The following is a 17,595-nucleotide window of genomic DNA, read 5'->3' as shown; positions in this document are numbered from 1 at the left end:
TTTAGATCTAAATTGATCAACAGCTGTCTTGTACTTAACTATAAGGTCCAATCTCCTGCCCTTCCCAATATCATTTCCTAAGTGCTGAGGCAGACAATAGGCTTATTTTCATTGTTTAATGTGGTATTACCAAACCTGCTGACCAATACCAGATCCTGGGAAACTATCCTTGTTACATAAGACCATAAGAACGAAGGAACACTGCAGCAGGCCTACTGGCCCATGCGAGGCAGGTCCAAGTCTCCTACTAGCTTAAGCCAATGCACCCAAACTAGTCAGGTCAGGTCACCTTGACTGAAGGGAGGAACACGGCAACCGACCTAGTAGCACAAGCTATCAGGTCCAACTCACACCCACCCACATCCACTCATGTATTTATCCAACCTATTTTTAAAGCTACACAACGTTCTGGCCTCTATAACTGTACTTGGGAGTTTGTTCCACTCATCCACAACTCTATTACCAAACCAGTACTTTCCTATATCCTTCCTGAATCTGAATTTTTCCAACTTAAAACCATTGCTGCGAGTCCTGTCTAGGCTAGATATTTTCAGCACACTATTTACATCCCCTTTATTTATTCCTGTCTTCCATTTATACACCTCAATCATATCCCCCCTAATTCTACGTCTTTCTAGAGAGTGCAGATTCAGGGCCCTTAGTCTATCCTCATAGGGAAGGTTTCTGATACATGGGATCAACTTTGTCATCCTCCTCTGTAGATTTTCCAGAACATTTATATCCATTCTGTAATACGGTGACCAAAACTGTGCAGCATAATCTAAATGAGGCCTAACCAAGGATGTAGAGAGTTGAAGAACAACCTGAGGACTCCTATTATTTATGCTTCTTGATATGAAGCCAAGGATTCTATTAGCTTTATTGCGAACACTTATGCACTGTTGTCTTGATTTCAGATTACTGCTAACCAGAACTCCTAAATCTTTTTCGCAATCCGTAATATTAAGATCTACATTATTTAGTTTATATGTGGCATGGTTATTGTCCTGTCCAACATTTAGAACTTTGCATTTGTCTATATTAAACTGCATCTGCCACCTCTCCGACCACTGCATCAGTCTATTCAAATCTTCTTGAAGTGCTCTAATGTCCTCGTCAGAATGAATTCGACGGCCTATTTTGGTGTCATCGGCAAACTTGCTGATGTCGCTCTTTATGCCCTCATCTATGTCGTTTATGTATATTGTGAACAGCAGGGGGCCCAACACTGACCCCTGTGGAACACCGCTCGTGACGCTTCCCCACTCTGATTTCTCCCCATTTATGCAAACTCTCTGCTGCCTATTTGTCAACCATGCCTCTATCCAGGAAAAAATTTCTCCTCCTATTCCATGTGCCTTAATTTTCCTCAATAGTCTCTGATGTGGGACCTTGTCAAAAGCCTTACTGAAATCCATATACACAATATCATATTCATTACCATGATCAACCTCCTCAAATACCTTAGTGAAAAAAGTTAATAAATTCGTAAGGCAGGAACGCCCCTTTGTAAAACCATGCTGAGATTCGTTGATTAATTTATGCTTTTCAAGGTGGCTACGAACTGCCTCGGCAATTATTGATTCCATAAATTTTCCCACTATGGAGGTTAGGCTTATTGGTCTATAGTTCGAAGCTAAGGACCTGTCACCTGCTTTGAAAATAGGTATCACATTTGCCATTTTCCACTTATCTGGCACCATGCCGGTTGTAGTGATATGTTGAAAAGATTAGCCAAAGGTTTGCTAAGCTCCTCTTTACATTCCTTTAGAACCCTTGCATACAGTTCATCAGGGCCTGGGGATTTGTTAGGTTTTAATTTATCTATTTGCCTAAGGACCATGTCACTTGTGACTAATCGTGCACAGTTTATCGTCCTGTTCCACATAATTTATCATTTCTGGAATATCGCTGGTATCCTCCTGTGTAAAAACTGAGAGGAAGTATGTGTTAAAACTTCTACACATTTCCTTATCACTGTCAGTGAGCTGACCCGAGGAACTTTTGAGTGGGCCTATCTTGTCCCTGATCTTACTTCTGTATACCTGAAAGAGTCCTTTTGGGTTAGTCTTCGAATCTCTTGCAACTTTAACCTCATAATCTCTTTTTGCTTTTCTAATTCCTTTTTTTATTTCTCTCTTTAACTGAATATATCGATTTCTTAATTGCCCCTCCCCTCTTTTGATTTGCCTATATATGCCTCTCTTTTGACCAATTAGATATTTTAATCTATTGTTCATCCATTTAGGATCATTTTTGTTTGATCTGATTTCCCTATTTGGAACATAATTTGACTGAGCAGCTAGAACTATGCCCTGGAAAGCGTCATATCGGCAACCATCACCACCTACCTGACCCTTAGTCAGGTCATTCCAGTTCAGCCCACCTAAGTAATTTTTCAGTCCTATGAAATCAGCCAAGTGGAAGTCAGGGACGGAGACTTGATTGCCATTATTAGGGGAATTCCATGATATATTAAAACTGAGTGATTTGTGATCACTTTCCCCAAGCTCATCATTAACCTCAAGTTTATTAATTAGTGTTTCCCTACTGGCAAGAACCAAGTCAAGGAGGTTATTTCCCCTAGTAGGCTCTGTCACAAACTGCTTTAAAAAACAATCCTGGATCGTACCAAGAAAGTCACCTGACTCTAAATTTCCTGTCAAATTGCTCCAGTCAATCTGTCTATAGTTGAAATCTCCCATTAGCACAACATTTTCGTATGTAGATGCCTTACGAATTTCGTCCCATAGAAGTTTACTGCACTCCCTATCAAGATTTGGGGCCCTGTAAATCACACCCAAAATTAGTTTTTCTCGGCCCTCGAGAAGCTGTAACCAAACAGATTCAGTGGCTGACGCTTCTAATTTAATATCTTGTCTAACACAACAATTTAAATTGTCTCTGACATACATCGCTACTCCACCACCTTTCCTGTTGACCCTGTCAGTGTGGAATAATTTATAGCCTTGTATGTGACATTCAGAGGGTATTTCTCTATCTTTCAGATTGAGCCAGGTCTCTGTTATAGCAATAATATCTATGTTTCCTGCACTTGCAATTAATCTTAGCTCATCTATCTTATTTCTTACACTCCTGCTATTAGTATAGTAAACCTTAAGGGAGCTAGTCCCTTGCTGCCCTCTGCTGTCCCCCTTTGTTTGCTGACCTGATCTATTGTTTTTATTTATAACTTCATGCTGAATGCCTTTTATACATTTACTGTTTCCAACCCTAGTGTTGCAACCTGCTTGTTTCCCACACACACCCATACCTCTATCTTCCATCAGTTTAAAATCATAGGCATTTCACCAATGGCCTTCTCAATCGAGTCTGCAAGTGCTACCACCCCAGCCCCAGAGAGATGTACCCCATCCCTTGCATACATATCATGTTTGCCATAAAAGCTGTTCCAGTTGTCAATGAATGGGATTGCAAGTTCCTTACAGTATCTGTCTAGCCAGCAATTTACACCAATTGCCCTAGACAACCATTCATTTCCTACTCCCCTTCTAGGCAAGATGCTACATATGATTGGGATCCCTCCCTTAGACTTAATGAAATCTATAGCTGACCTGTACTTATCTAGCAGCTCTTCTCTCCTACCCTTCCCAATATCATTTCCACCAGCACTGAGACAGATAATGGGCTTGTTCCCATTACCTGACATGATATTATCCAGCCTGTTGACAATGTCCCCAACACCAGCTCCAGGGAAGCACACTATCTCTCATCATCTTATTCCTATTACAAAAAGCACGGTCAATATATCTTACCTGAGAGTCACCAACCACAAGAATGCGCTTACCTCCATTAGCAGGGGCAGTAGTACCCTTACCTTCACTGGCCACTGAAGTACATTCATCCTGAAGAACAGAGAAGCGATTTCCTACCTTCAGATCTTCACTCTTAACTTTCCTTACTCTGATGCGCCTCCCATTACTGTGAACCACTCGCCACTTGTAGCAGGTGCTGGGCTGCACCTCACTGCTGGTAGCCGTTGCTACCTCCCCAACTACAGCCTCCTCACAGCGAGAGACAGACTGTACCTCACTGCTAGAAGCCTCATTCCCCACAACTCCAGCCACCTCACACTCTCTCCCAGACCCATTGAGGTGGACCTTCAGCCTCCTAATCTCCTCATGGAGAAGCAAGACCTCCTCCTTCAACTCTCCAACCTCAATTTTTAAAACACTGCAGAAGCAAGCCATGCTTTGTAACCGTCCACGCTAATCCCCAAAGCAGCTCAGGGTCTGTGACCTCACGTGACGACTGACCACTGACGACTGACCACTGACAGTATCTGTGCGTCGCCGACCGCTACGACATTCTTACCTTGATTACCAAATTAACTGATCGTACCTTTATCCCCATTGACCATTCAAGTATATGTGTCATGGAAACAGAAAAGCTGTTTTCTACCTTAAAATCCGCTCCTTTAACCTTCCTCAATTTGATGTTTCTTTCTTTACTAGAAACCACTTCCTGTTTGTTACGGCTGCCAACCTCTTCCTCACTCCTAGTAATCTGTTTCCTTTTGCTATCGCAGCTACCTAATATTAATTGTTATACTTATCGATGCGAATTCCAGTTCGTTTTTTAACTCCTTGAGAAGTTGAACTTCGTCCTCCAGTATCTTACGGCCTGTCTCTAAAACACCACAAGAGCACTCCATGGTGAATTACTGCACTCCAAAGTAATTCTTAGGACAGGTGACCACTGACCTCAGTGTATGTTAATATATTATAATCGACACCAAGCGCTAAACCCACAAGAGTCACGCAGCGTGGCATGTAAATTTATACTTATGTCATGTCATGTACTGTCATGCATCCTATTTCTCTTTCCCACTGAACTCCATTCAGGAACTCTCTCATACCTGCCTAATTACCTCCCACATCGTCTGGAATATTCTTGAATTTCTCACTTCAGGACATTTATTAATGAAAACTCTCGCTCACTCGGTACTTTATCAGTCCAATAAAGAAAACGAGAGTAAGGCAGTATAAATAGTGGCGGAAGTCTGATATTGATTTTGTGAGAGAAAGGGCTGAGCTAGGGTGATATTTGTGTTTAGCTTGCGATGAATTTATTAGACTGTTTAAAACAGTCTAATATGCTAACTTATGACTAGTTTAGCTTTACAAGTGTCCATTAGGTGTCCGCAGATATTGTTCAAATCGTCCTTCTGACTCGCGTAACAGTTTTCTTTGATACGTTGTGGTTGTATCCACATTTATTTTGCCACCTGTCCACATGGAATGGTTTATACCCCGTCGTTTGTTACCTTGCGATGTTTGTATCGTTTAAATACTAAAGCTTAATAGTGCTGGATGCTCTCTATTCTGGTTTTATTTTTAGAAATAGATTGTGCACATCAACTGTCTAGTAGGAAGAACTTTGAATGTTTCTGGTGTTTATTATTGACTAGCTGAATTGGTGATCCCTTCTGGGTTTTTTTTTCTACACATGATGATGATAAAATGGGCAGGGTAATAGTTTGACCAAAACATAGTGCATATATTTGTATTTCTCCTCTGAAGACAGATGACTAGAGATCCGGAAATTCGTAAATAACTCACGACGATGACTTGGTACATTCTATGTAAACCATACCACTGGCGGGATTTGCACGCGCAGTCAGTCTCAAAACTCCAGACCGTCGCATTAGCCACTGGACCAGCTAGCCACTCACGATTTCGTGAGTCATGTTACATTCTATGCAATATGCTGGTGGTTTCCTGTGCACCTTAAAATCCAACTTCTCGTTTCACAGATGAACACGACCAGGAAGGAGTCCATTATGTTCCTCTTGCATGAAAAACTATTGTAATAAACACATGTCTGTGCTCAATATTAACCCACATGGAGACAAATAAAGGAGATTAATTGATCTGTATATTTCGAGATTAAATTGATCTGTATATTTCTAGAAAGGGGGTCCACATATAAGGATCAATCTTCGTATTTCTGCCTTCTCCTTCATGTAGGTTTCAACAGAGTTGACGTTATTAAAATCCGTCCTGTTAGCAGGTTTCGGCTGGATAATCAAGATGCCATCAATATAGTATGTCATCCATGTTACACCAGCTGGGATGTGTGGTTCCAACACCTCTTCCAGTTGATGCTATTCAAGGTGCAATTTTTTTGCCTTCAAATATAAACTGCTTTTAACAATTGTACAATTAACAACTGTAGTTTTAACAATTGTAGTTTTAACAGTTGTACTTTTAACATTTTTTAACAATTGTGCTTTTAACATTTTAACAGTGGTACTTTTAACAATTGTACATTTAACAATTGTACATGATTTTACCAATTGTACATAATTGTACATTTTTTTTTGCCCTAAAACGTAACATAATCGTAGCATATATTGAGGGCCTATAATATTTACCATTCTATAAACCATTTGTCTGCTAATCCCGGAGAATTAAATTAATGAATATGAGCTTCAATATATCGTAAATGTAGAACACTGCAGCAGTGTCATGTGCCCAGTACACTGGTGTGTATCTTTCTATAATTGTTTGTGTGTGCATGTATGTGTGTGTGTAGGATGGAAAAGGCTTTGTGAATGACTTATTTAAAGTTTTCTTTGTTATTGCCAAGTAGTTGAGAAAATTAATTGGATTTATTTCTAAAGTAATTTCAACATTATTAATTATTAATAGTAACTATTTATAGAATAATAATGACCACTGATCGTATTGTTAGATGTTAGTAATCTGAAAAAAAAATAAGAGTGTAAATAGAAAATGAAACCTGAGAACTTAGTGCTTACTAAGATATCTTCAGAGGAAGACAATCGCTCTTACGACACACGTAACTACGGAGGCACCATACAACTACGAACGTTAATGAGATGTAAAGGTTATCAAGTTGAATCTCAAAATAAAAAAAAATGCATGGATCAGCTTTGCGAGAGAGAAGGAATTTTTATCGTTTTTTATACGGGAAATGTTAAACCCACAGGGATTGCATAGTGCTGAGAAAGGAAAGGCATTCATATTCGATCTCTAAAAGGGAAGGAGAGGTTCAATTTCTTGGAATAAGAGCCTTTCACTGGGGTCAACGTACGTCTCTTCAGAGGTATGAAAGAGTACAAACTGATAAGTAAGACATATAAGCAATTAGGTATATTTGTTTGAAACATTTCGCCTACACAGTAGGCTTCTTCAGTCGGGCGCAGAAGAGTTTAGCCGAAGCAGTAGAGATGTGAAGTCGATGTAATCAGTCCATCACCCTTGAAGACGTAGTTTTGAGGTGGTCAGTCCCTCAGCATGGAGAACAGTTTTGCTCCATAGTCTGTGTAGGCGAAATGTTTCGAATAAAGATATCTAACCGTTGCTAATGTGTCATACTTATCAATATGTCAGTATTTTCTACCATTTTCATATTAGAGTACAAACTGTAAACTGTATGGTGATACCAACAAACTGTGGAAAATAAAACTTGTGATCGGTTCTGGAAGAGGATCCTGATTCATATTTTGATGTATGCGAAAATCAGTACCCGGGATTACTGTAACCGAGGGATAAGTGGGATGCTTTAGTACAAACTGCACCTACAGGGAGAGGACAAGCCACAGCAAAAGCATGAAGTGTAATTTATGAGACTGTCAAAGCCGTGGTGGATGAACGATGACCGAAGCCGACAAGTACTGAAAAACGCATTTATTACGTGTCATCCCTGACTGGATGGATACATGTTTATAAGGTAAACGAGCCGGCTGAGGTCAGCCTCGGAAGAGGTCACAAACGAGGTAAGAAATGAGGTCAGGGGGAAATATATAAAATAAATAATTTAAACAGTATATGTTTTTTTTATGTGCCAATGTGCAGGAGTGGTGTTGGAGGGAGGCACAGAGATGCCTCCACGTATCTCATTCTGCCTCTCTTTTAATTATGTGTTAGGATTAACTCCTCCTTGTTTTATAATGACCTCTGTAGAAACAAATAAGTCATGGAGATGGGATCGTCTTTCAGCACTATGTTGGCCAACCTTTACCACGAACACTCACCATCATGTAACTGAGATATGTCGATGTCTCGGTCAGTGTACTTATAATGACCAATTTAAAGTCCAGTTTCAGGATATTCTCAACTCAGTGTAATCCACTATTTAGGATGACCTGTTACTCTTAATTGACGTCCTCCTGATCAACAAATGAACACACACTACTTCTATAGTAAATCCACAAATAAAGAATATTTGATACACTTTTATTCTCTCCACGAACACCCTCGGGATTTGTAACGAAAATTTTCTAAAGCATGATCAAAAAATGCATTGAGGACACATTAATTACTTTTAAGTTCTAACTGCACTTCATCAGCCTGTAAAAGAAAAAGCTTTACTCATCCACACTACTTCCAGAACAACTAATATTGACTGTCGTCTTGTCCTCGCCACAGGACATGTTGTCTCCAGTATTACTGCAGGAACACTGCAGAAGGCCTACTGCCTCGTATGGGCCAGTAGGCCTTCTGCAGTGTTCCTACATTCTTATGTTCTTATTACCTCTGTCTTATGTAAAACTACCTGACACTTCAAGTTTCTCATACGTGTGGACTGATGAAGCCACTGTGTGGCGAAACGTTTCCTCAATAAAGATACCCAAGAGTTGCACATGTGTCTAATTTATCAACATGTCGGTTCTCTGAACCATTCATCTACAAACCTGACACTACACCATCGCCAGACCTCAAAGACTGAAAAGTACCACTCCTGCAGGTGTTTATAACATTCAGTGTTGACACGGGGAATGACCTTCAGATTTGCTTACAGGAGCCTTGATATGCTTACCTAAAGGAAAAAAATCAGCAATGAATGCATCATTCACCATATTGTACAGTCACATATTATAGAGAACGTAGCAGTACGTCAGGAGGAAGATCCAACCAAATGTATAATTACTGCTTGCACGATTCTGAAACAAGAAATTATACTCTTATCTGATAATAGCGAGAAAAAAGATTGTACATGGTTTATATAACAAAAACATTCCCTAAGGTCCCATCTCCCTCGCTCACTCTACATATTGATACCAAAAATATGTGTGGAGAAATCTTCTCCAGGAGGGTGGGGGGGGGGGTTATCAGCCTCCTTCAGCCCTGAGGGGCCCAGCCTTCTCAGAAGGGGCAAGCATCTTGTTTACTGCTATATCAAGTAACTGATCCCAGATGCAGTACGAACATGTGACATGGTCACGCGGCTCCTTGCAAGAGACCGATGTTGCAAGTTTTTAGTTTAATAAGAGACAGTCCATCTCTTACCTTAACAGGACATTTAAGGAAAATCCTGCTCCAACTTTATTACCATTGTAAAGATAGTGTACATTGTTGTCTATGCTTAAGACAGCAAGAATCAAGCATTCTACATTGCTTCATAGTGGAAGTTTGGCAAGGAGGGGAAAAATGCTATGTGAGCGCTTCTTTATGCTGGGGACAAGCGAGGTGGAGCGAGACGCTGTGACGTCAGATTGCTTTTGACCCTGCTGGGGGCTCCCATTGACGCCGGAATAACCATCAAAGAACACTGATCCACGCGCTAGTGTGTATAAAATTGTCTCACGAAACACAAACATTTACAGAGAAGTATGATCAGTGTCTTTAGTGATAAGATTGTGAATAAATAAACAAATCTTGATGAACAGAGTAACGAGCGTTGCAATCCAACAGTGACGTGCGACATTCTACAAAGAACACTATTCTTCAATCAAGACAACGATACCAGGGAGTAAGGGTCAAATACACAAACCCAGGTAAGTCTGTTTAGCGTGTGATATTGGCTGCACAGTTAAGTACTGTGTAAGCTTAACAGATTACCATCGAAGATTAACCCAAAAGGATTCTTTCAGGTATACAGAAGTAAGATCAGGGACAAGATAGGCCCACTTAAAAGTTCCTCGGGTCAGCTCACTGACAGTGATAAGGAAATGTGTAGAATTTTTAACACATACTTCCTCTCAGTTTTTACACAGGAGGATACCAGCGATATTCCAGTAATGATAAATTATGTAGAACAGGACGAGAATAAACTGTGCACTATTAGGGTCACAAGTGACATGGTCCTTAGGCAAATAGATAAATTAAAACCTAACAAATCCCCAGGCCCTGATGAACTGTATGCAAGGGTTCTAAAGGAATGTAAAGAGGAGCTTAGCACACCTTTGGCTAATCTTTTCAACATATCACTACAAACTGGCATGGTGCCAGATAAATGGAAAATGGCAAATGTGATACCTATTTTCAAAACAGGTGACAGGTCCTTAGCTTCGAATTATAGACCAATAAGCCTAACCTCCATAGTGGGAAAATTTATGGAATCAATAATTGCCGAGGCAGTTCGTAGCCACCTTGAAAAGCATAAATTAATCAACGAATCTCAGCATGGTTTTACAAAGGGGCATTCCTGCCTTACGAATTTATTAACTTTTTTCACTAAGGTATTTGAGGAGGTAGATCATGGTAATGAATATGATATTGTGTATATGGACTTCAGTAAGGCTTTTGACAGGGTCCCACATCAGAGACTATTGAGGAAAATTAAAGCACATGGAATAGGAGGAGAGATTTTTTCCTGGATAGAGGCATGGTTGACAAATAGGCAGCAGAGAGTTTGCATAAATGGGGAGAAATCAGAGTGGGGAAGCGTCACGAGCGGTGTTCCACAGGGGTCAGTGTTGGGCCCCCTGCTGTTCACAATCTACATAAACGACATAGATGAGGGCATAAAGAGCGACATCGGCAAGTTTGCCGATGACACCAAAATAGACCGTCGAATTCATTCTGACGAGGACATTCCAGCACTCCAGGAAGATTTGAATAGACTGATGCAGTGGTCGGAGAAGTGGCAGATGCAGTTTAATATAGACAAATGCAAAGTTCTAAATGTTGGACAGGACAATAACCATGCCACATATAAACTAAATAATGTAGATCTTAATATTACGGATTGCGAAAAAGATTTAGGAGTTCTGGTTAGCAGTAATCTGAAACCAAGACAACAGTGCATAAGTGTTCGCAATAAAGCTAATAGAATCCTTGGCTTCATATCAAGAAGCATAAATAATAGGAGTCCTCAGGTTGTTCTTCAACTCTATACATCCTTGGTTAGGCCTCATTTAGATTATGCTGCACAGTTTTGGTCACCGTATTACAGAATGGATATAAATTCTCTGGAAAATGTACAAAGGAGGATGACAAAGTTGATCCCATGTATCAGAAACCTTCCCTATGAGGATAGACTAAGGGCCCTGAAACTGCACTCTCTAGAAAGACGTAGAATCAGGGGGGGTATGATTGAGGTGTATAAATGGAAGACAGGAATAAATAAAGGGGATGTAAATAGTGTGCTGAAAATATCTAGCCTTGACAGGACTCGCAGCAATGGTTTTAAGTTGGAAAAATTCAGATTCAGGAAGGATATAGGAAAGTACTGGTTTGGTAATAGAGTTGTGGATGAGTGGAACAAACTCCCAAGTACCGTTATAGAGGCCAGAACGTTGTGTAGCTTTAAAAATAGGTTGGATAAATACACGAGTAGATGTGGGTGGGTGTGAGTTAGACCTGATAGCTTGTGCTACCAGGTCGGTTGCCGTGTTCCTCCCTTAAGTCAATGTGACCTGACCTGACTAGGTTGGGTGCATTGGCTTAAGCCGGTAGGAGACTTGGACCTGCCTCGCATGGGCCAGTAGACCTTCTGCAGTGTTCCATCGTTCTTATGTTCTTATAAGAACATAAGAACATAAGAAAGAAGGAACACTGAAGCAGGCCTACTGACCCATGCGGAGCAGGTCCATGTCCCCCCCCCGGATTATACCAATGCCCCACCCGGATAAGCCCAATGACCCACCCAGTCTGATCATCTCCACTCAAGGATGGAGCACTGCACCAGACCCAGCAGCACAAGCTAGTCAGGTCCAACTCACACCCACCCACACCCACTCATGTATTTATATAACCTATTTTTAAAACTACACAACGTTTTAGCCTGAATAACTGTACTCGGGAGTTTGTTCCACTCATCCACAACTCTATTACCAAACCAGTGCTTTCCTATTTTATATCCTTTCTGAATCTGAATTTTTCCAACTTGAAACCACTGCTGCGAGTCCTGTCTTGGCTGGAAATTTTCAGCACGCTGTTTACATCCTCTTTATTCCTGTTTTCCATTTATACACCTCTATCATATCCCCCCTAATTCTACGCCTTTCGAGAGAGTACAGATTCAGGGCCCTCAGTCTATCCTCATAGGGAAGATTTGTGATACATGGAATCATCTTTGTCATCCTCCTCTGTACGTTTTCCAGAGCATTTATATCCAGTCTGTAATACGGTGACCAGAACTGAGCAGCATAGTCTAAATGAGGCCTAACCAAGGACATATAGAGTTGAAGAACAACCTGAGGACTTCTATTATTTATACTTCTAGACATGAAGCCAAGAATTCTGTTAGCTTTATTGCGAACACTAATGCACTGTTGTCTTGGCTTTAGATTACTGCTAACCAGAACTCCTAAATCCTTTTCGCAAGCAGTAGTATTAAGAACTACATTATTTAGTTTATATGTGGCATGGTTATTTACCTGTCCAACATTTAGAACTTTGCGTTTGTCAATATTAAACTGCATCTGCCACTTCTCCGACCATTGCATCAGTCTATTCAAATCATCCTGGAGTGCTCTAGTGTCCTCCTTAGAATGAATTGGACGGCCTATTTTGGTGCCATCAGCAAATTTGCTTATGTCGCTATTTATTCCCTCATCTATGTCGTTTATGTAAATTGTGTACAACAACGGGCCCAACACTGACCCCTGCGGAACACCGCTTGTGACGTGCCCCCATTCTGATTTCTCCCCAATTATGCAAACTCTCTGCTGTCTATTTGTCACCCATGCCTCTACCAAGGAAAAAATTTCTCCTCCTATTCCGTGTGCCTTAAGTTTCTCAATAGCCTCTGGTGTGGAAGTCTATCGAAAGCCTTACTGAAGTCCATATACACAATATGTTCATTACCCTGATCTACCTCCTCAAACACCTTAGTGAAAAAAGTTAGTAAATTCTTAAGACAGGAACGCCCCTTTGTAAAACCGTGTTGAGATTCATTAATCAATCTGTGCCTGTCAAGATGGCTACGAATTGCTTCGGCAATTCGGGCTTTTGAGTCCACAACAGTGTTGTCAGCAATCAGTTTTGAGATATGCTGACGTAACACCCCTAGGGATAATTTATACCCATGTCTGAGGGCAATGTGTGGTGTGAATATAATGCAGAGAATTCGTAGTTTGGAAGTTAGGAGGAGGTGCGGGATTACCAAAACTGTTGTCCAGAGGGCTGAGGAAGGGTTGTTGAGGTGGTTCGGACATGTAGAGAGAATGGAGCGAAACAGAATGACTTCAAGAGTGTATCAGTCTGTAGTGGAAGGAAGGCGGGGTAGGGGTCGGCCTAGGAAAGGTTGGAGGGAGGGTGTAAAGTAGGTTTTCTGTGCGAGGGGCTTGGACTTCCAGCAGGCATGCATGAGCGTGTTTGTTAGGAGTGAATGGAGACAAATGGTTTTTAATACTTTACGTGCTGTTGGAGTGTGAGCAAAGTAACATTTATGAAGGGATTCAGGGAAACCGGCAGGCCGGACTCGAGTCCTGGAGATGGGAAGTACAGTGCCTGCACTCTGAAGGAGGGGTGTTAATGTTGCAGTTTAAAAACTGTAGTGTAAAGCACCCTTCTGGCAAGACAGTGATGGAGTAAATGACGGTGAAAGTTTTTCTTTTTCGGGCCACCGTGCCTTGGTGGGAATCGGCCAGTGTGTTAATTTAAAAAAATAAAAATTTTTATTCCAGCCTGTTGAGAGATGGATACGACAGCTTCTTGAGACATCACCTGCAGGGACGGCTGTGTAGGCGAAAGCTATCAAGCTAAGTTCCCCATATAGTCCACTATTTAATCTTTGACTTAGCTTGTAACACATTTCTCAACAATATGCGCAATATTTGAGTTATCTATCTCCTCTCGATCTCACTGATCAAAGGCTGCCAAAAGACATCCCTGATCACAGCTAATTGCCAGAAGACATCCCTGATCACAGCTAGCTGCCAGAAGACATCCCTGATCACAGCTAGCTTTCCAGAAGACATCCCTGATCACAGCTAGCTTTCCAGAAGACATCCCTGATCACAGCTGGCTGCCAGAAGACATCCCTGATCACAGCTAGCCGTCAGAAGACATCCCTGATCACAGCTAGCCGTCAGAAGATATCCCTGATCACAGCTAGCCGTCAAAAGATATCCCTGATCACAGCTGGCTGCCTGAAGGCATCCCTGATCACAGCTAACTGCCAGAAGGCATCCCTGATCACAACTAGCTCCCAGGAAACATTTCTGATCACAGCTAGCTGCCAGGAGAAACCCCTGATCACAGCTAGCTTTCCAGAAGACATCCCTGATCACAGCTAGCTTTCCAGAAGACATCCTTGATCACAGCTAGCTGCCACAAGACATCCTTGATCACAGCTAGCTGCCACAAGACATCCCTGATCACAGCTAGCTGCCACAAGACATCCCTGATCACAGCTAGCTGCCAGAAGACATCCCTGATCACAGCTAGCTGCCAGAAGACATCCCTAATCACAGCTAATTGCCAGAAGACATCCCTGATCACAGCTAATTGCCAGAAGACATCCCTGATCACAGCTAGCTGCTAGAAGACATCCCTGATCACAGCTAGCTTTCCAGAAGACATCCCTGATCACAGCTAGCTTTCCAGAAGACATCCCTGATCACAGCTAACTGCCAGAAGACATCCCTGATCACAGCTAGCCGTCAGAAGACATCCCTGATCACAGCTAGCCGTCAGAAGATATCCCTGATCACAGCTAGCCGTCAGAAGATATCCCTGATCACAACTGGCTGCCTGAAGGCATTCCTGATCACAGCTAACTGCCAGAAGACATCCCTGATCACAGCTAACTGCCAGAAGGCATCCCTGATCACAGCTAGCTGCCAGGATACATCCCTGATCACAGCTAGCTGCCGGAAGACATCCCTGATCACAGCTAGCTGCCGGAAGACATCCCTGATCACAGCTAGCTGCCGGAAGACATCCCTGATCACAGCTAGCTGCCGGAAGACATCCCTGATCACAGCTAATTGCCAGAAGACATCCCTGATCACAGCTAATTGCCAGAAGACATCCCTGATCACAGCTAGCTGCCAGAAGACATCCCTGATCACAGCTAGCTGCCAGAAGACATCCCTGATCACAGCTAGCTGCCAGAAGACATCCCTGATCACAGCTAGCTGCCAGAAGACATCCCTGATCACAGCTAGCTGCCAGAAGACAACCCTGATTCACAGCTAGCTGCCAGAAGACATCCCTGATCACAGCTAGCTGCCAGAAGACATCCCTGATCACAGCTAGCTGCCAGAAGACATCCCTGATCACAGCTAGCTGCCAGAAGACATCCCTGATCACAGCTAGCTGCCAGAAGACATCCCTGATTCACAGCTAGCTGCCAGAAGACATCCCTGATCACAGCTAGCTGCCAGAAGAGATCCCTGATCACAGCTAGCTTTCCAGAAGACATCCCTGATCACAGCTAGCTTTCCAGAAGACATCCCTGATCACAGCTAGCTTTCCAGAAGACATCCCTGATCACAGCTAGCTTTCCAGAAGACATCCCTGATCACAGCTAGCTTTCCAGAAGACATCCCTGATCACAGCTAGCTTTCCAGAAGACATCCATGATCACAGCTAGCTTTCCAGAAGACATCCCTGATCACAGCTAGCTTTCCAGAAGACATCCCTGATCACAGCTAGCTTTCCAGAAGACATCCCTGATCACAGCTAGCTTTCCAGAAGACATCCCTGATCACAGCTAACTGCCAGAAGGCATCCCTGATCACAGCTAGCTGCCAGGATACATCCCTGATCACAGCTAGCTGCCGGAAGACATCCCTGATCACAGCTAGCTGCCGGAAGACATCCCTGATCACAGCTAGCTGCCGGAAGACATCCCTGATCACAGCTAGCTGCCGGAAGACATCCCTGATCACAGCTAACTGCCAGAAGGCATCCCTGATCACAGCTAACTGCCAGAAGGCATCCCTGATCACAGCTAACTGCCAGAAGGCATCCCTGATCACAGCTAGCTGCCAGGATACATCCCTGATCACAGCTAGCTGCCGGAAGACATCCCTGATCACAGCTAGCTGCCGGAAGACATCCCTGATCACAGCTAACTGCCAGAAGGCATCCCTGATCACAGCTAGCTGCCAGGATACATCCCTGATCACAGCTAGCTGCCGGAAGACATCCCTGATCACAGCTAGCTGCCTGAAGAAATCCCTATCACAGCTAGCTGCCGGAAGACATCCCTGATCACAGCTAGCTGCCGGAAGACATCCCTGATCACAGCTAGCTGCCAGAAGACATCCCTGATCACAGCTAATTGCCAGAAGACATCCCTGATCACAGTTAGCTGCCAGAAGACATCCCTGATCACAGCTAGCTGCCAGAAGACATCCCTGATCACAGCTAGCTGCCAGAAGACATCCCTGATCACAGCTAGCTGCCAGAAGACATCCCTGATCACAGCTAGCTGCCAGAAGACATCCCTGATTCACAGCTAGCTGCCAGAAGACATCCCTGATCACAGCTAGCTGCCAGAAGACATCCCTGATCACAGCTAGCTGCCAGAAGACATCCCTGATCACAGCTAGCTGCCAGAAGACATCCCTGATTCACAGCTAGCTGCCAGAAGACATCCCTGATCACATCTAGCTTTCCAGAAGACATCCCTGATCACAGCTAGCTTTCCAGAAGACATCCCTGATCACAGCTAGCTTTCCAGAAGACATCCCTGATCACAGCTAGCTTTCCAGAAGACATCCCTGATCACAGCTAGCTTTCCAGAAGACATCCCTGATCACAGCTAGCTTTCCAGAAGACATCCCTGATCACAGCTAGCTTTCCAGAAGACATCCCTGATCACAGCTAGCTTTCCAGAAGACATCCCTGATCACAGCTAGCTTTCCAGAAGACATCCCTGATCACAGCTAGCTTTCCAGAAGACATCCCTGATCACAGCTAACTGCCAGAAGACATCCCTGATCACAGCTAACTGCCAGAAGACATCCCTGATAACAGCTCATTGCCAGAAGACATCCCTGATCACAGCTAATTGCCAGAAGACATCCCTGATCACAGCTAATTGCCAGAAGACATCCCTGATCACAGGTAGCTGCCAGAAGGCATCTCTTATCACAGCTAGCTGCCAGAAGACATACCTGATCACAGCTAGCTGTCAGAAGACATCCCTGATCACAGCTAACTGCCAGAAGACATCCCTGATCACAGCTAGCTGCCAGAAGACATCCCTGATCACAGCTAGCTGCCAGAAGACATCCCTGATCACAGCTAGCTGCCAGAAGACATCCCTGATCACAGCTAGCTGCCAGAAGACATCCCTGATTCACAGCTAGCTGCCAGAAGACATCCCTGATTCACAGCTAGCTGCCAGAAGACATCCCTGATTCACAGCTAGCTGCCAGAAGACGTCCCTGATTCACAGCTAGCTGCCAGAAGACATCCCTGA

The 17,595-nt window shown here is 43.0% G+C and overlaps 1 protein-coding gene across 1 annotated transcript in view; it reads right to left on the bottom strand.

Annotated features, from left to right (window-relative positions):
* The window catches only part of Tk (Tachykinin), a 940,725-nt gene that overhangs the window by 887,079 nt on the left and 36,051 nt on the right, over positions 1–17,595 (bottom strand). The window lies entirely within an intron of this gene.

Source organism: Cherax quadricarinatus, chromosome 64 (assembly GCF_038502225.1).
Source record: "Cherax quadricarinatus isolate ZL_2023a chromosome 64, ASM3850222v1, whole genome shotgun sequence".
Taxonomy (NCBI): Eukaryota; Metazoa; Arthropoda; class Malacostraca; order Decapoda; family Parastacidae; genus Cherax; species Cherax quadricarinatus.
The sequence above is the reverse complement of the archived record's forward strand: the minus strand, read 5'-3'. Positions and strand labels throughout refer to the sequence as shown.